This window comes from Sarcophilus harrisii, chromosome 1 (genome assembly GCF_902635505.1).
Source record: "Sarcophilus harrisii chromosome 1, mSarHar1.11, whole genome shotgun sequence".
Lineage (NCBI taxonomy): Eukaryota > Metazoa > Chordata > Mammalia > Dasyuromorphia > Dasyuridae > Sarcophilus > Sarcophilus harrisii.
The window spans coordinates 199,554,821-199,575,172 of NC_045426.1; positions in this window are offsets into that span (position 1 = coordinate 199,554,821).

Genomic DNA, 20,352 nt, shown 5'->3' on the forward strand with positions numbered 1-20,352 from the left:
AAAGGAAAGAAAATAAACTGTCTCATAAAAAAGTGATGGTGAATGGAGTGGTGTCGTCTCTTTCACTCTCTTAGTCATTGCTGGCAAAATTCTTGCTAGTGTTCTCCTTAAGAGGCTAATCTAGGAAAATGATCAGCTCCTCATGAGTCAATGTGGCTTGAGAAAGGACCAAGTAATGGTAGATATGGAATAGTATTTTGCTTTTGGAATTAGCTCTGATAATTGTCTTGATCAGTAGAAAATCTTATTGGGTTTGTTTCCTTTCTGAATTTTCTTTGAGATAGTGCTTTTAGATAACTTCATTTTTTGTTTTCATCTAATATGTCTTGTACTTCCCTGTCATCACAATAGATTTTTATAGTCAGGTTCTTAGTCCATGTTTGTTCATTTTCTCAGCATATTTTTTTTATTTTGAACTTTGTGGTGGAATGGACTCTGTTCCAAGCTTCAGATTTTTTATGTTGTTATTTTCATGTTTCTAGGGGTTTCCTAGACTTTATTCAAGTAGGGTCACTATTTTCTGGGAATAGAACTCTTTCCTAGAATTCTGAATCATAATGAGATTGGGTCCTTATTCCCTTGTGACCAAACAAAAACACTCCTCTCTATGCTGAAACTGAAACCCATAACTGAATAATGTGCAATGGAACTGCCAGAAGGTGCTTGGTCCTACAGCAATGCAAGCACAGGGATCCCCTATAATTTTTTCTAATGATATACTCAATATCTTTAACATCTCTGGGTAATGAGTGTTCCTGGTATAGCTGACCTTGTAGTATCCATTTCCAAGGCTAAAAATTGTCATGACACTGAGCTCCTGGTTTGCTGTCACCTAAGTACCACAAACCTGGAATGGACAAAGTTCACATTTCAGACTTGAGATAAGATGGTGGAATGAGGTGGGAACTTTCTTAGATTTTCCCCAAATTCCCCTCTGAGCAACTTTTCAATATAGCCTCAAATTCCATTATGGAGCAGTTTTTTGAGTTCAAGACAGCTTGGAGGGTCAGGAGGAATAGTCTTTCTCATTAGGGTGGGAGGGGAACATAGCTCAGCATAAGCCAAACCTGAGCAAACTAGTGGCAGGTTGCAGCCCAGGGGATTGGCAGCAAGGTTGATAAACCTAGGACAAGCCAAAAGTGAGATCCTATGTCTGGTATAAAACAGGTACAAGCCACCAATGAGATCATGCCTACTATGAAAATCAGCAGCAGGGTCCCAGAGACCAGCATAAGTAGCTTGACATGGTGGTCATTCTAATTCAGGAGCAGAATCCAATTATAACATGAAATGAAAGATCATGAAATAAGCTGGAAAAATTAGCAAAAATAAAGAACCTGATCATAGAAAGTTATTATGGTGACAGGGAGGACCAAAGCACAAACTTAGAGGACTATATAACAACAGTTAGATGCAAAGCTTCAAAGAAAAATGTGAGTTGGTGTCAGCCCTGTCTCCTCCAGGAGAAGATCACTCCTGGAAGAGTGCAAAAAAGTGACTAAAATTTCTCCATTTCAATTTGTCCTAATATGCTTGAAAAGTTCTATAATTTTGCTCATATAGTTTCTTGTTTTGTTTCAGGAGGCCAATTCCCAATTATTTAATTTTGTCTCTAGTTATTTTAAATGGAATTTCTCTTTCTCTTCTTGCTGGATTTGTTGGTTGTATATGAAATTTTCTAATCTACTCTTTTGTTGCCGTTATTTCAGCTACTTTTTTGGTTGATTCTCTTAGAATCATCTAAGTGTACCATATAATCTGCGTAGAGTGATGATTTTGTTTCATTATTGTTCATTTTTATTCCTTCAGTTTCTTTTCTTGTCTTAACACCATAGCTGGAATTTTTGAAACTATATTGAATAATATAGTGATAATGAATCCTGCTTCACATCTAATTTATTAGGAGAACTGGGTAATCTCCATTAATTCCCATTTTAATGCTTGCTCTTGGTTTTATATGAACACAATTTAACATTTTAAGGAAAGCTCCATTTATTATAAAATTTTATAGGAGTATTAATGGCAATAGGTATTGCATTTCATCAAAAGCTCTCCCTATCTATTGAAATAATCATATTATTTTTGTTATTTGCATTATTGATATGGCCAATTATGCTAACAATTTTATTAGCAGTGAACCAACCCTGCATTCCTGGAATAAATCCCACCTGGTCATAGTATATGATTTTTGTGATATTACTGTAACTTGCTAGTATTTTATTTATTTTTTCCATTGTATTCATTAGAGAAATTGTTTTATACTTTTCTTTCTCTGTTTTTGCTGTCTCTATTTTAAGGATCAAAATTATATATTTATTAGTGAATAGGACTTTATCTAGTTTTCAAATAATTAATATACTATTGAGTTTAATTGTTCCTTAAATGTTTGATGGATTTCATTCTCATATCCATCTGGTCCTAAAGATTATTCTTAGGGAGCTAATTCATGATTTATTCCATTTATTTTTAGTTTTTTAAATTATACCTTTTTATTTACAAGTTATATGCATGGGTAATTTTACAGCATTGACAATTGCCAAACCTTTTGTTCCAATTTTTCCCCTTGTTCTCCCCGTCCCCTGCTCTCAACGGCAGGTTGAACAAAACATGTTAAATATGTTAAAGTATAAATTAAATACAATATAAGTATACATGTCCTAACAGTTATTTTGCTGTACAAAAAGAATCAGACTTTGAAATAGTGTACTATTAGCTTGTGAAGGAAATAAAAAATGCAGGTGGGCATAAATATAGGGATTGGGAATTCAGTGTAATGGCTTTTAGTCATCTCCCAGAGTTCTTTCACTGAGTATAGCTGGTTCAGTTCATTACTGCTCTATTGGAACTGATTTGGTTCATCTTTGTTGTTGAAGAGGGCCACATCCATCAGAATTGATCATCATATAGTATTGTTGTTGAAGTATATAATGATCTCCTGATCATGCTCATTTCACTCAACATAAGTTCAGGTAAGTCTGTCCAAGCCTTTCTGAAATCATCCCACTGGACATTTCTTACAGAACAATAATATTCTATAATATTCATATACCACAATTTATTCAGCCATTCTCCAATTGATGGGCATTCACTCAGTTTCCAGTTTCTGGCCACTACAAAGAGATCTGCCACAAACATTCATGCACATACAGGTCCCTTTCCCTTCTTTAAGATTTCTTTGGGATATAAATCCAGTAGAAACACTGATGGATCGAAGGGTATACACAGTTTGATAACTTTTTGAGCATAGTTCCAAATTATTCTCCAGAATGGCTGGATGTATTCACAATTCCACTAATAATGTATTAGTGTCTTTTTTTTCCCCCACATCCCCTCCAACATTCGGCATTATCTTTCCCTGTCATTCCAGCCAATCTGAGAGGTGTGTAGTGGTTTCTGAGAGTTGTCTTAATTTGCGTTTCTCTGATTAATAATGACTTGGAGCATCTTTTCATATGCTAGAAATAGTTTCAATTTCTTCATCTGAGAATTGTCTCTTTATAACCTTTGACCATTTACCAACTGGAGAATGGCTTGATTTCTTATAAATTAGAGTCAATTCTCTATATATTTTGGAAATGAGACCTTTATCAGAACCTTTGACTGTAAAAATGTTTTCCCAGTTTATTGTTTCCCTTCTAATCTTTTCAATTTGATATAATCAAAATTTTCTATATTTTGATCAATAATGATCTCTAGTTCTTCTTTGGTCATAAATTCCTTCCTCTTCCACAGGTCTGAGAGGTAAACAATCCTATGCTCTTCCAATTTATTTATAATCTCATTCTTTATGCCTAGGTTATGAACCAATTTTGACCTTATCTTGGTATATAGTGTTAAGTGTGGGTCAATGCCTAGTTTCTGCCATACTAATTTCCAATTTTCCCAGCAATTTTTGTCAAATAGTGAGTTCTTATCCCCAAAACTGGGATCTTTGGGTCTGTCAAACACTAGATTATTAAAGTTATTGGCTGTTTTGTCCTTTGAACCTAACCTATTCCATTAACCAACTTGTCTATTTCTTAGCCAATACCAAATGGTTTTGGTAACCACTGCTTTATAATATAATTTTAGATCTGGTACAGCTAGGCCACCTTTAGTTGATTTTTTTTTTCATTAATTCCCTTGAAATTCTTGACCTTTTGTTTTTCCATATGCACTTTGTTGTTATTTTTTTCTAAGTCATTAAAATAGTTTTTTGGGAGTCTGATTGGTATAGAGCTAAATAAATAGATTTGTTTGGGTAGTATTGCCATCTTTATTATATTTGCTCGCCCTGTCCAAGAGCATTTAATATTTTTCCAGTTGCTTAGATCAGACTTAATTTGTGTGGAAAGTGTTTTGTAGTTTTGCTCATAAAGTTTCTAATTTTTCCCTTGGCAGATAGATTCCTAAATATTTTATACTATCAGTAGTTATAAGTGGAATTTCTCTTTGTAACTATAACTGTTGAATTTTGTTAGTGATATATAAGAATGCTGATGACTTATGTGAGTTTATTTTATATCCTGCCACTTTGCTAGAGATGTGGATTATTTCTAATAACTTTTTAGTAGAATCTCTGTGGTTCTCTGAGTATACTATCATATCATCAGCAAAAAGTGATAATTTGGTTTCCTCATTGCCTACTCTAATTCCTTTAATCTCTTTCTTAACTCATATTGCCAAAGCTAGCATTTCTAATACAATACTGAATAGTAACGGTGATAGTGGGCAACCTTGTTTCACTCCCGATCTTATTGGGAATGGTTGTAGTTTGTCTCCGTTACATATGATGCCTACTGATAGTTTTAAATATATGCTACTGATTATTTTAAGGAAAAGTCCATTTATTCCTATACTCTCAAGTGTTTTTAATAGGAATGGATGTTAGATTTTATCAAATGCTTTTTCTGCATCTATTGAGATGATCATATGGTTTTTGTTAATTTGGTTATTAATATGGCCAATTATGCTGATAGTTTTCCCAATATTTAACCAGCCTGGTATTCCTGGTATAAATCTTACTTGATCATGGTGTATTATCCTGGGGATGATTTTCTGTAGTCTTTTTGCTAATATCTTATTTAAGATTTTTGCATCGATATTCATTAGGGAGATTGGTCTATAATTTTCTTTCTCTGTTTTCAACCTACCTGGTTTAGGTGTCAGTACCGTGTCTATGTCATAAAAGGAATTTGGTAGGACTCCTTCATTCCCTATTTTTTCAAATAGTTTATATAGCATTGGGGCTAGTTGTTCTTTAAATGTTTGGTAGAATTCACATGTAAATCCATCTGGTTCTGGGGATTTTTTCATAGGGAGTTGATTAATAGATTGTTCTATTTCTTTTTCTAAAATGGGACTATTTAAGCAATTTACTTCCTCCTCTGTTAATTTGGGAAGCCTATATTTTTGGAGGTAGTCATCCATTTCACTTAAGTTATCAAATTTATTGGCATAAAGTTGGACAAAGTAATTCCTTAATATTTCTTTAATTTCCTCTTCGTTGGTTGAAAGTTCTCCCTTTTCATTTTTAAGACTACTAATTGATTTTCCTCTCTCCTTTTTCTAATCAGATTTACCAAAGGTTTATCAATTTTATTGTTTTTTTCATAAAACCAACTCTTAGTTTTATTTATTAGTTCAATAGTTTTTTTTATTTTCAATATTATTAATTTCTCCTTTTAATTTTAGAATTTTGGGTTTTTAATTTGGTCTTTTTCTAGCTTTTTAAGTTGCAAGCCCAATTCATTGATCTTCTCTTTCTCTGTTTTATTCAAGTAAGTCTCTAAGGATATAAAATTCCCTCTTATTACCGCTTTGGCTGCATCCCACAAATTTTGGTATGACGTCTCATCGTTGTCATTATCTTGAGTGAAATTATTAATTGTATCTATAATTTGCTGCTTCACCCAATCATTCTTTAAGATGAGATTGTTTAGTTTCCAATTACTTTTTGGTCTATTTACCCCTAACTTTTTGTTGAATGCAGTTTTTATTGCATTGTGATCTGAAAAGAAAGCATTTACTCTATCTGCCTTCCTCCATTTAATTTTGAGGTCTTTATGTCCTAATATATAATCAATTTTTGTGTAGGTTCCATGAACTGCTGAGAGGAAAGTATACTCCTTTCTGTCACCATTCAGTTTTCTCCAAAGATCTATCATAATTAATTTTTCTAATATTCTATTTATCTCTATAATTTCTTTCTTATTTGTTTTGTGGTTTGATTTATCTAATTGTAAGAGTGCAAGATTGAGATCTCCCATTATTATAGTTTTGCTGTCTATTTCTTCTTGCAACTCTCTTAACTTCTCCTTTAGGAAGTTAGATGCTATTGATATTGCTTCATTTTCTATAGTACCCTTTAGCAAGATATAGTTTCCTTCCTTATCTCTTTTAATTAGATCAATTTTTGCTTTTGCTTGATCTGAGATAAGAATGGCTATCCCTGCTTTTTTGACTTCACTTGAAGCATAATAGATTCTGCTCCAGCATTTTATCGTTACTCTGTATGTATCTCCCTGTTTTAAATGTGTTTTCTGTAAACAACATATTGTAGAGTTCTGACTTTTGATCCAGTCTGCTATCTATATCTCCGCTTTATGGGAGAGTCCATCCCATTCACATTTATGGTAAAAATGACTAATTCTGTATTTCCTGCCATCATCATATCCCTGGATTTGTGCTTTTCTTTTTCTTGCCCCCTGTCCCCCCTTCCCTAGTATTAAACTTATGGGCTCCACTTGTGTCATGCAGCTCTCCCTCTTTAGGATCTCTCCCTCCTCCCTTTGAATCCCTTTCCCTTTCTTGTACCCTTCCCTTATTACTCTTTTTCCTCTTCCTTTCCCACTTTTTAATGAGGTGAGAGAAGATTCTCTGTAAAATAAATATGTCAATTATTTTCTCTTTGAGCCAACTCTGATGAGAGTAAGATTTGCACAATGTTCCTCCCCCTCTCTAAGTTCCCTCAGATATGATAGGTTTCCTTTGCCTCATCGTGGAATGTAGTTTCCCTCTTTTTATCTCCCCTTTTCCCTTTTTCTGACACTATCCCCTTTCCATTTCTACTTCCCTTTTTTATGTTATACCAGTAAAATCAAATTAGACATGTGGTTTTTATGTACATCCACAACAGAAATACAATTCTCAAGAGTTCCTTTTACCTTTTTCTCCTTCTCTTGAGTCCTTTGGTTGGAGATCAAATTTTTTGTTTAAATCTGGTTTTTTCCCTAGAAACAAATGGAATTCCTCTGTTTCATTAAATGTCCATCTTCTTCCATGGAAAAAATGCTCAGCTGGGTAGTTTATTTTTGGCTGCATTCCAAGTTCTTTTGCCTTTCAGAATATCAGATTCCAGGCCTTTTGATCCTTTAATGATGAGGCAGCCAGATTTTGAGTGACCCTTATTGTGGCACCTCGGTATTTGAATTGTTTTTTTCCTGGCTGTTTGTAATATTTTTTCTTTAGTCTGATAGTTCTGAAATTTTGTCACAATATTCCTTGGAGTTTTTATTTTAGGGTCTTTTTCAGAAGGTGTTTGATGAGTTCTTTCAATGCCTATTTTCCCTTCTGGTTCTATTACTTGATGATTTCCTGTAAAATAGTACCTAGGCTCTTTTTTTCATCATAATTTTTGGATAGTGCAATGATCCTCAGGTTATCTCTCCTAGATATATTTTTCAGGTTTGTTGTTTTTCCAAATAAATATTTGACATTTTTTTTCCTAATCTTTCATTTTTTTTTGGTTTTGCTTGACTGATTCTTGATGTCTCAATGAATCAGTCATTTCTATTTGTTTAGTTCTGATTTTTAATGACTTATTTTCTTCATTACTTTTTTTTACTTCTTTTTCTATATGTCCAATTGAGTTTTTAAATGAGTTGTTTTGCTCTATGGAGTTTTTTTCCATTTCACTAATTTTTTTAGTGAGTTATTTTCTTTTTCAGTTCACAAATCCTACTCTCTTGGGAATTCTTTACCTTTTCCAATTTATAAATTCTGTTTCCCTCTATTTCTTGGTAGTTTTTTTTTATTTTTTCCAATTCACATTTCAGGAAGTTGTTGCTCTCTTGCATAGCTTCTCTTTCCTTTCCCCATTTTTCTTCTAGCTCTCTTTTAAGGTTTTTAATAGTCTCTTCTAGGAGAGCCTTTTGTGTTGGGGATCAACAATTGTCTGGAGACTGTCTGCTATTAGTCTCCTTTTGGGGTTGAAAACCTTCTCTCTTTCTGTATAGAAACTATCAATCCTTTTTGATTTTTTTTACTCATTTTGTTAAAGCCTGTAGGGTCTGCCTTCATGGCCAGGAAGCTACCAGCTTCCTTTGCAGAGCAAGGATAGGTGTATGGATGGGTAGCTGTTCTGCCAACCACCTACAGAGAGATATGGGAGTGTTCTGGGAAAGCATTCCCCCCCAGAAGTAACTCAGGCCTGCACTGCAGGATCTGCAGAAGTGCCTTGCAAAGAACCTTGCTGTGTGAGTTAAGGACTGTCCTGGGGCTAGAAGCTGGGAAATGAAAGTGTCACTATCCTAGACCAAAGCCCATTGTGGGGGTGTGGGTATTAGCAGCTGACCAGTGAATAGTCCCTGCAGGGACCAGGAGCATCTCTGCCTGGGGAAGCACAATTGGCTGCAAAAGTTCTATTGTCCCAGGCCAAGCCCCTCACTGTGCAGATTAGAGGCTGCCCCTGGCTGTGTCCCCTGCTGTGCAGATTTGTAACTGCCCCCACAAAAGCTCCATACTGCAGGATGTGGCTGCAGGGCTGTATTATGGTCTGAGCTGAGTCATGTCAGGTTTTGGGTGGTTATAGCCAGATCTGACATTTTTTAGAGTGCCCTCTGTCTTTGGCTTTAATTTCTCTGCGGGTTTACTGCTTTATAATTAAGGCAGAGCAGTTAACCTATGGGAGAGTCATCTCTAGCTGCAGAGGTCACCCCTGCCCTTGGTCTGTTCCAGACGCTAATCTCTCCCTGCCTGCGCTGGTCTCTTCCTGGCCCCTCAGGACAAACTTTTCCTGTGATCTTCCAGATTATCTTCAGCTGGTAAGTTGTTATGTTTCTAAACTTCCTGGGTTTTACAAGTCAAGTGCTATTTTTGAGGTTGAATTTAATGGTTGGTCGTGAGGGCATAAGAGGAGCTTAGAAAGTCGCATATGCCTTCTCCACCATCTTGGCTCCACCCCTCTCCATTTATTTTTCTAAGAATGTTATTTAAATATTCTATTTTCTCTTCTTTTAATCATAAACAAGCCCCAAGAGAAATGATACAAATAAACAATTTCCAAAAGAAGACTGAAAAAATATTAATATCCACATAAAATGATCCAAATTACTAATAATCACAACAGAAATGCACATCAAAATAACTTTCAAGTTTTACCTCACAAAATGAAAATTGACAAAACATGACAATAATGAAAATAGTAAGTGCTGGAGTGGTTGTGGAAGATAGGCACATTAATACTTGGTTCATCAGCTGTGAAATTGTACAATTATTTTGGGAAATAATTTGGAATTATGTAATTAAAGTGTCTAAAATTGCCATACTCTTTGAACAAGAGATTATTGCCCAAGGAAACCATTAATTTGAAAAATATCACCATATGCATTAAATTGAGCCAAGATGGTAGAGAGGACATACATTTCTTTCTGATCTTCTCCTACAACCCTCATACTAATTTCCAAATCCAGCCTCTGGGTTAGCTCTGGACCAGCAGAATCCACGAATTTCAGCAGTTTAACAAATTACCAGCAGAAGACCAGAAAAGGTCTTTTTCAATCTGGCATAAAGGAAGTCAGGCCAAGCACAAGCAAGCCAAGCACAGATGCCAGTGCACGTGGTGCAAACTTGGGGCAGTGCAAAATCCATGGGGTGGTGCACAATCTTTGTGGTGGAGAATCTGTAGGAGGGACTCTACCATAGTGTTGGCTACTCTGCCCTGATTGAAAGCCAGTAGATCAGCAGAGAAGTTATAAGAGATCCACCACAAACACAAAAGGTAAAGAATGAGTCCCTAGAGATGAATGAATTGGACTTGCAACTAAAAAAGCTAGAAAAAGAGCAAATTAATCCCCCATCCCAATAAAATACCAAACTTGAAATTCTAAAAATTAAAAGGAGAGATTAATAAAATTGAAAGTAAAAAACTATTGAATTAATAAAATTAAGAGTTGGTTTTTATGAAAAAAACCCACAAAATAGATAAACTTTCAGTTAATTAAATTAGGAAAAGGAAAGAGGAAAATTGTTACACTCAAAAATGAAAGAGAGAACTTTCTGCCAATAAAGAGGAAATTAGAGCAATAATTAGGAGTTATTTTGTACAATTTTGTGCCAATAAATTTGATAACCTAAGTGAAATGGAGAAATACCTAAAAAATATAGATTGCTCAGATTAACAGAAGAGGAAATAGATTACTCAAATAGTCCCATTTTAGAAAAGAAATAAAACAAGCTATTAATCAAATCCTCAAGAAAAAATCCCCAGGACCAGTAGGATTTACATGTGAATTCTACCAATTCTACCAAACAATCAACTCCAATATTATATAAACTATTTGAAAAAATAGAGAAAGGACTCTTACCAAATTCCTTTTATGACACAGACATGATACTGATACTTAAACCAGATAGGATGAAAACAGAGAAAGAAAATTATAGACTAATTTACCTAATGAATATTGATGCTAAAAATCTTAAATTAAATATTACCAAAGAGATTACAGAAAGTCATTCAGGATAAACCGTCAAGTAGGAATACCAGAATACAGGGTTTGGTTCAATAAAAAAATTAGATAATTGATTATATCAATAACCAAACTAACAAAAAAATATATTTTCTCAATGATGTAGAAGATTTGAAAAGTCCAACACCCATTCCTATTAAAACACTAGAGAATATAGGAATAAAATGGACTTTCCTTAAAATAGTAACACATTTAAAACCATCAAACATCATATAATGGGATAAATTGGGGTTTCCAAAAGATTAGGGGAAACAAGGTTGCCCACCATCACTTTACTATTCAAATTGTGTTAGAAATGTTAACTTGGAATAAGAGAAGAAAAAGAGATTGGGAATTAGAGTAGGTAATGAGGAAACCAAATTATCACTCTCTGCAGATGATATGATGGTATACTTAGAGAATCCTAAAGAATTAACTAAAAAGCTACTAGAAATAATTTACAACTTTAGCAAAGTGGCAGGATGCAAAATAAATCCACAGAAATCATCAGAATTTTTATATGTTACCAACAATGTCCAACAGCAAGAGCTACAAAGAGAAATTCCATTTAAAATAACAGTCAATGGCATAAAACATTAGGGAAACTATAAGGCAAGGGAAAGTTAAGAACTATATAAGCAAAACTACAAAATACTTTCCACACAAATAAAGTCAGATCTCAGCAAATGGAAAAATATTAAGTACTCTTGGATAGGTCGAGTGAATATAATAAAGGTGACAATACCTAAACTAATCTATTTATTTAGTGCTAAATGAATCAAACTTCCAAGAAACCATTTTACTGACATTGAAAAATAACAAAAAATTCATCTGGGGCGGACAAGACGGGAAGAACCCCACTTTCTGCCTTCTTTACCCCTCTTTATCAATATTATTGAGCCCCAAAAAAGCTTGACGACAATTGGTAAAGATAAGAAGTAGAACAACCACCGAAGAAAATCGGTCTCCAAAGAAAGGTTGGTTCCAGGGCCAGGGGAGATCAGCCCAGACGGGAGAAAATTAGGTTCCGGAGACCCAAACTGAAAGTGAAAGCCAATTCCCAGGAAAGCTCGCAGCCCCAACCCCCAGTATGGGGCTTTTCCTTGGGGGCCGGATCGGACCAGGAGGACAAACCTGGGTTAGCCTAACGCGCAGGGGGCGGGCAGGGCCATAGAGCTTTCCCCAGGGCCGATTTGACCAGGACGCGGGCAGAGTTCCAGGGCAGAGTCTTGGGAACAGTGGTCTGCAGTCAGCCAATACCACAGTCCCACAAGAGGTCCCCTGGGGGTGCACTTTCACCCCTTATTCTAGCCAGGGGCAACGCAATCCACAAGCCCCACTCACCCCATAGCCCCCCAGTGCTGAATCCACTCCTGTTGGGGAAGGGAAAACTCACCAGAGCACCCCATACCCCTTTTTACATCTCCCGTTCCAGAGGAAGCTGGAACCCTCTTGCCTAGGAGACAACCCCAAAGGCTTTTAAAACATGAATAAAAGATGAAAAAGAACGATCAACAGCTTCTATGCAGAAAAAGAGCAGGTCAAAACCTGAAAAGACCCTAAACAGCAAAAAATGCATCAGACTGTCCTCCTTACATGATGCTCCTTAAGAAGAGACCATTAAAAGTCCGGATTAGAAGATAAATGGGGAAAGGAAAGAAAGCCTTTAAAGAGAGCAACAACCCTAAAACAATTGAAAAGAAAAAATTCCAGGAAGTGAAAACAAAATTGGTGAATTGAAAAAATAAAGAATTCACTAGAAAGTAGGATTTTATGAATGAAAGACAAAGAACTCGAAAAAGTAGGACGGAATTGGAAAAAGAAAATAATTCAAAAAAAAATTAGTGAAATGGAAAAAATTCCACAGACCAAAACAAACATTTAAAACCAATTGACATATAAAGAAAGAAAAAAAAGCAATAAGAAAAAAATTTTTAAAAATTGAATGAAAATAGAAAGAATGATTCATTGAGACAGAAGAATGTCAACAAAAACAAAAAAAAAACAAACTGGAAAAACCATGAATTACTATTGCAAAAAACGAAGACTTGGAAAATAGATTAGGAGAGATAATCTGAGGATTATTGGACTTTCTGAAAACGATGAAAAAGAGCCTAGATACTATTTTAAAGAAATCAAAAGAGAACTGCCCAGATGTAACAGAACGAAGGTAAAATAGGCATTGAAAGAATTACAAACCTTCTGAAAAACCCAAAAAAAAAACCCCAAGGAATAGGGCCAAATTTGAACTATCAGATTAAGGAAAAATTTACAAGAGCCAAAAAACCCATTTAAATACCAGGTGCCCAAAAGGATCACCCAAGATCTGGCTGCCCCATTAAAGAAAAGGGCCAATTGAATTCTGAAAGGCACAAAACCGGGTTGCCAAAAAAATCCCAGTTGTTTGAGCATTTTCTTCCAGGGAAGAAGATAATTTAATGAAACAAATGAATTCCATTTGTTTCTGAAGAAAAAACCAGAACTAAACAAAAAATTTGATTCCAACCATAGAACCAAGAGATAGAAAAGGTAAAAAATAACTCTTAATTTACTGTTTATATACAAAAAGAATACATGTATAATTTGATTTATGAATAAATAAAAAGGGAAGTAGATAGGAAAAGGGAATGGCAGAATAAGGTGGAAGGAGGGATAAAAAAGAGGGAAACCACATCCCCAAAGAGGCAAAGGAAAACTTATCATCTGAGGGAATTTAGAGAGGGGAGGAATAGTGGAATCTTACCCTCATCAGAGTTGGCTCAAAAAAAAATAATTGACATTTGTTTTAGAGAAAATTCTCTTAAAAAGGGGAGAGGAAAAGGGAAAAGAAAAAGAGAAAAGGGGAAGGAAGGGGAAAAGACCAAAGGGGAGGAGAGATTAAAAGAGGGTAAGCACATGAACAAGAGGGGACATAAGTTTGGGGAAAGAGGGTTGGGGAGGCAAAAGTAAAGCTTAACTGGGGTTAGGATGGGGAAATAGAGATTTAGAATTTAACGAAATGTGGAATGGGATGAACTCCCCCAAAAGAGGAGGCAGATAAAACTGGAACAAAAGTCAGAACTGAAAATGTTGTTTACAAGAAACACATTTAAAGTAGGGAAACATATAGTAAAGGTTAAAGGTGGAGCAAAATCTATTATGCTTCAGGTAAGCAAAAAGAGGGGCCATCCTATTCAGACGCAAAGCAAAAATTGATCTAATTAAAGGAGATAAGAAGGAAACTAATCCTGAAAGGGTGTAAACAACAAAGCAATATCAATTTAAATATATGCACCAAATAAGGCATCCAACTTCCTAAAGGAATTAAGAGGGTTAAGAAGAAATAGACAACAAACTTAATAGTGGGATCCCAACCTTGCACCTCAGAATTAGACAACCAAACCACAAAACAAATAAGAAAGAAATTAAAGAAGTAAATAGAATATTAGAAAATTAGGTATGTTAGATCTTTGGAAAATTAATGAGATGAAAGGAATATTTTTTCTCAGCAGTTCATGGAACCTATTCAAAAATTACCAATATTAGTACATAAAGACCAAATTAAAATGCAAGAAAGCAGAAATAGTAAATGCTTTCCAGATCAAATGCAATAAACTACTTCAAAAAAAGTTAGGGGAAATAGACCAAAAGTAATTGAAACTAAACAATCCATCTTTTAAAAATGATTGGGTAACAGCAAATTATAGATAAATTAATAATTTCACCAAGATAATGACCAGATGAGATTACCAAAATTTGTGGATGCAGCCAAAGGGTAAATTTAAGAGGGAAATTTATACCTTGAGGCATTGAATAAAAAAGAAAGAAAAGATTAATGAAGGGCTTGACCTAAAAAACAAAAAGACCAAATTAAAACCCCAATCAAATACTAAATTGGAAATTTAAAATTAAAAAGGAGAAATTAAAATACGAAAGTAAAAAAACTATTGAACTAATTAAAAAACAAGAGTTGGTTTATGAAAAAGCCAATAAAAAGATGCCTTTGTAAATCTGATTAGAAAGGAGGGAGGAAATGAAAAGTAGTCTTAAAATAAAAGGGAACTTTCCACCAATGAAGAGGAAATTAGAAAAAATTGGGAGATTTTGCAACTTTATGCCAATAAATTTATAACCAAAGGAAATGAATGACTACCCAAAAATTAAGACTCCCAGACTAACAGAAGAGGAAAAAGTCCCATTTGAAAAAAGAAAAGAAAGGCAAAAACAACCCCTAAAGAAAAACTCCAGGACCTGATGGATTTAAAATGAATTTTACCAAACATTTAAAGAACAACCCAATGCTATATAAATTATTTGATAAAATAGGGAATGAAGGGTCCTAACAAATTCCTTCAAACAGACATGGTATATACCAAACCAGGTAGGCTGAAAAAAGAAAAGAAAATTTAGACCAATTTCCTAATGAATATTGGTAAAACTTAAAAAGATATTAGCAAAAAGACCAGAAAATCATCTCCAAGATAATACACTTGATGAAGTAGGATTTATACCAGGGAAATGCAGGGTTTCAATATTAGGAAAACTATCAATATAATTGGCCATGTTAATAACCAAATTAACAAAAAACCATATGATCATCTCAATAGATGCAGAAAAGATTTGATAAAAATCCAACATCCATTCCTATTAAAACACTTGAGATATAGGAATAAATGGACTTTTCCAAAATAACGCAAGATCATTTAAAACCACGTAACATCATATGTAATGGAGACAAACTGCAACCATTCCCAATAAGATCTGGAGGAAACAAGGTTGCCCATCACCGTTATTTTATTGTATTAGAAACGCTAGTTTAATACGAGCTGAGAAAGAGATTAAAGGAATAAGAATAGGCAATGAGGAAAAAATTACCTTTTTGCCGATGACAATGGTATACTTAGAGAACCCCAAAGATTATGCTAAAAAAAGAAATAATCCACAACTTTAGCAAAGTTGTGGTTATAAAATAAACCCACAAAGGTCCAAAATTCTTATATATCACTAACAAAATCCAACAGTCAGAGTTACAAAGAGAAATTCCATTTAAAGTAATACTGATAATATAAAAATTTGGAATCTACCCAGGGAAAATCAGAAACTTTATGAGCAAAAATTAAGACCACTTTTTTACAAAATTAAGCATCTAATCAATTGAAAATATTAAATTTTGGGTAGCAAATATAAAAAGATGAAATATTATAACAATTATTTATTTACCCTTATACCAATCAATCCAAAACATTTTAATACCTAGAAAAAAAAAAAAGTTTAATGGAAAAACAAAAGGCAATTTTAAGGGAATTAATGAAAAAATCAAATGATGGTTTAGCTGAAGATCTAAATTATATTATAGAGCAGCAGTTACCAAACGGATTGGCAAGGAATGAAGGATCAGTGGAATAGATTGATTCAAGGGAAAAACAGTCAACAAAATAGCAACCTAGTTCGACAAACCAAAGACCCCAGCTTTGGGATGAACTTACTGTTTGATAAAAAATTGCTGCAAAATTGGAAAATATGAAAACTAGGCATTGACCAACTTAATAATCGTAACCAAGATAAGGTCAAATGGGTTCAGACTTAGGATAAAGAATGAAATTATTAATAAATTAGAGGAACACAGGATAGTTTACCTCTCAGACCGGGAAGAGGAAAGTCTTTTATGACCAAAGAAGAACTAAGATCATTACTGATCACAAAATAGAAAATTTTGATTATACCAAATTGAAAAGTTTTGTACAAAGAAAACTAATGGACAAGATTAGAAGGAAGAAAACTGGGAAAATATTTTTAGCAAAGGTTCTGAAAAGGCCCATTTCAAAAATAAGAGAATTAACTCTAATTTTAAAAATCAAGCACTCCAATTGAAAATGGTCAAAGGATATGAACAGCAATTTTGATGGTTAAATTTTTAGTCATATGAAAAGATGCTTCAATAATTTTAATTAGAGAAATGCAAATTAAGAAACCTAAGATACCACACACACCCTCTCAGAATGGCTAAGATGAAGGAAAAATAAATGATTGTTGGAGGGGATGCGAAAATGGGAATTGATGCATTGTTGGTGGAGTTTAAACAATCCAACCATTTTGGAGAGAGTTTGGAACTATGCTCGTTATCAAACTGTGATACCCTTTGATCCAGCAGGTTATGGATTATATCCCAAAGAGATTTTATAAAGTAGGGAAAACCATGTGCATGAATGTTTGTAGCCCTTTTGTAGGGTAAAAACTAAACAAGGATGTCCACTTGAGAATGGCTGAAAAAGGGTATATGAATATTATAATATTACGTTCTGTAAGAAATGACCAACAGGATGATTTCAGAAAGGCCTGAGGGACTTTAACGAACTGATGCTATGTGAGAGGGCAGGAGAATTATTATATACTTCAACAAAATATATATGATGACCAGTTCCAGGACCGGCCATCCTCAGAACGAGATCAACCAAATTATTTCCAAGGAGTAGTAATGAACGGAACCAGTATGCCCAGAAAAAGAACTTGGGAGATGACAAAACCATTACATTGAATTCCCAATCCCTAATTTATGCATTTTTGATTTCCTTCATAATTGTACAATAGTTCAAAGTCTGATTCTTTTCAGCTAAATAACATTTTTCATGTATACTTATTGTGTATCAAAATTTTAATGTACTTAACATCTACTGGTCATCCTGCCATCTGGGGGAGGGGGTGGGGGGTAAGAGGTGAAAAAATGGAACAAGAGGTTTGGCAATTGTTAATGCTGTAAAGTTACCCATGCATATATCCTGTAAATAAAAGGCTATTAAATAAAAAAACAAAACAAAAAGAACCAAAAACAAAACAAACAAACAAACAACAAAAACCAAAATTCATCTGAAAGAGCAAAAGGTCAAGAATTTCACGGGAATTAATGAAAAGAATCCAAATGAAGGTGGCCTAGCTGTACCAGATCTAAAACTATAATATAAAGCAGCATTCATTAAAACCATTTAGTACTAGCTAAGAAATAGAATAGTCCATCAGTAGAATAGGCTAGTTTTCATAGGACAAAATAGTCAATGACTATAGCAATCTAGGGTTTGAAAAACCCAAAGACCCCAGCTTTTGGGATAAGAACTCACTATTTGACAAAAACCGCTAGGAAAATTGGAAACTATTATGGCAGAAACTAGGCATTGAGCCACACTTAATATGGTATACCAAGATAAGGTCAAAATGAGTTCATGATCTAGACATGATATTAGATATTAGATAAAGAATGATATTATAAACAAATTAGAAGAACATAGGATAGCTTACCTCTCAGATCTGTGGAGGTGTAAGGAATTAGTGACCAAAGAAAAACTGGAAATCATTATTGATCATAAAATAGACAATTTTGATTATATTAAGTTTAAAATTTTTGTACAAACAAAACTAATGCAGACAAGATTAGAAGGGAAGAAATAAATTTGGATAACAAATTTACATTCAAAGGTCCTCATACAGACCTCATTTCTAAAATACATAGAGAATTGACTCAAATTTATTAGAATTCAAGCCATTCTCCAATTGATAAATGGTCAAAGGATATGAACAGACAATTTTCAGATGAAGAAATTAAAACTATTTCTAGTGAAATGAAAAGATGCCCTAAATCACTGTTCATCAGAGAAATGCAAATAAAGACAACTCTGAGATACCACTACACACCTGTCAGATTGGCTAAGATAACAGGAAAAGATAATGAGAAATGTCAAAGGGGATGTGAGAAAACTGGGACACTAATACATTTTTGGTGTAATCCAGCCCTTCTGGAAAGCAACTGGAGAGGAACTATGCTCAAAATGTTATCAAACTCTGCATACCCTTTGATCCAGCAGTTTTTCTGCTGGGCTTATATATCCCAAAGAGATCTTAAAGGAGGGAAAGGGACTTCATATGCAAAAATGTTTGTGGCAGTACTTTTTGTAGTGGTAAGAAACTGGAAACAAGTGGATGCCCATTATTAGTGAATGGCTGACTAAGTTATGGCATATAAATGTTATGGAATACTATTGTTCTGTAAGAAACGACCAAGAGGATAATTTTAGAGAGGCCTGAAGAGACTTACATGAACTGATCCTGAGTGTAATGGCCAGAACCAGGAGATTATTATACATAGCAACAAAAACATTATATGATGATTAATTCTGATGGACGTGGCTCTCTTCAACAATGAGATGATTCAAACCAGTTCCAATTGTTCAGTGATGAAGAGGGCCATCTACAGACAGAGAGAAACCTATTGGAACAGAGTGTGGTTCATAACATAACATTTTTACTCTTTTTGTTGGTTTTTCCTGCCTTTTATTTTGCTTCTCTCTGTCTTGTGTGGAACAATAATTGTATAAATATGTATGTGTATATTAGATTTAACATATATTTCTACCATATTTAATATATATTGGACTACTTGCCATCTAGAGGAGGGCATGGAGGAAGCAGGGGGTAACACACAGTTTTGTGATTCAAAGCTACTCACTGTTACAAAAGTTAATCTTTTTGACCCAAATATTTGCCTTGTGATCCAATAAGGCTGTCACACATGGAACATGTTGTAGTAATGCTATTGTGGATATTAAAACCAAAGGACATAGGTTTGAATCTTGAAAAAAATTTGCAAATATTTCTCAATCACTGTATTAGAGTATAAGGATGTTACCCTTTTGCTTTGTGTTTTCATTTTGTTCTATTCTGAATTTGTGTCCACTATTTATTTCAATTTCCTTATTTGTGTGATAAATAAAAGCTATTTCTTAGACTTGCTATTTTACCACTCATTGTTTAAATAGTTTTATATCATATTCATATATAATATTAAGTCTATATATAGCATCACATCTTTTTTGAATGACATGTAAATAATACATAATCCTAAAAAGTATAATAGAATTATAATATAATGTATTAAATGACTAATATCATACAATATCATAAAGCATAATATGATGGACAAATGTAATAAATAAAATGTAACATGTTAAATATATAAAAGCCTTATTTATAATGGAGTAGCAAAATTTTCACTTTGGGGAAAACAGTGGGATTAGATTGCTTCCAATTTAGAACTAATAAATAGTCAAATCTTTCACTGGATATCTAAAATTTTTCTGTGATAGTTATAGTTATACTAATAACTATAAAATTTGTGATACTGTGCTAGTAAAAAATAATGAAAAAAAATCAAAGAAATGGTGGTCATTTTAGGTATATTTAAATATTGTTCTGGAGATAATAGGGAACTACTGAACTTTAAGATTCATCTGAATATTCACAAATAACTAAAATATATAGGTTTTGGATATGTTTTAGTAACAAACTTTAGATATGTTTTCCTACCAATCATTGGATATATTTTAGTGATCATTGATAAATTCTTAAGTTGAATTGAGGCTCTCATATATGATTAATTTTAGTCATCAAGAAACATTTTTATTACTGTACCTAGGAATACATACATAAAAAAAGAAATATGTATGCTTCCCAGGTAAACCAGAAACAGGGACTTTTGTAAAACTATACAATGAGTCTTTAAAGTCACATAAACTTTAAAATACTTAGCTTTAGGAATAAGGACTCAGTTCATTGAAATTTATACTTTAAATGCATTTTTGCTCGTTGATTTTCAGTAGGACTATTAAAAATGTGGAGACGT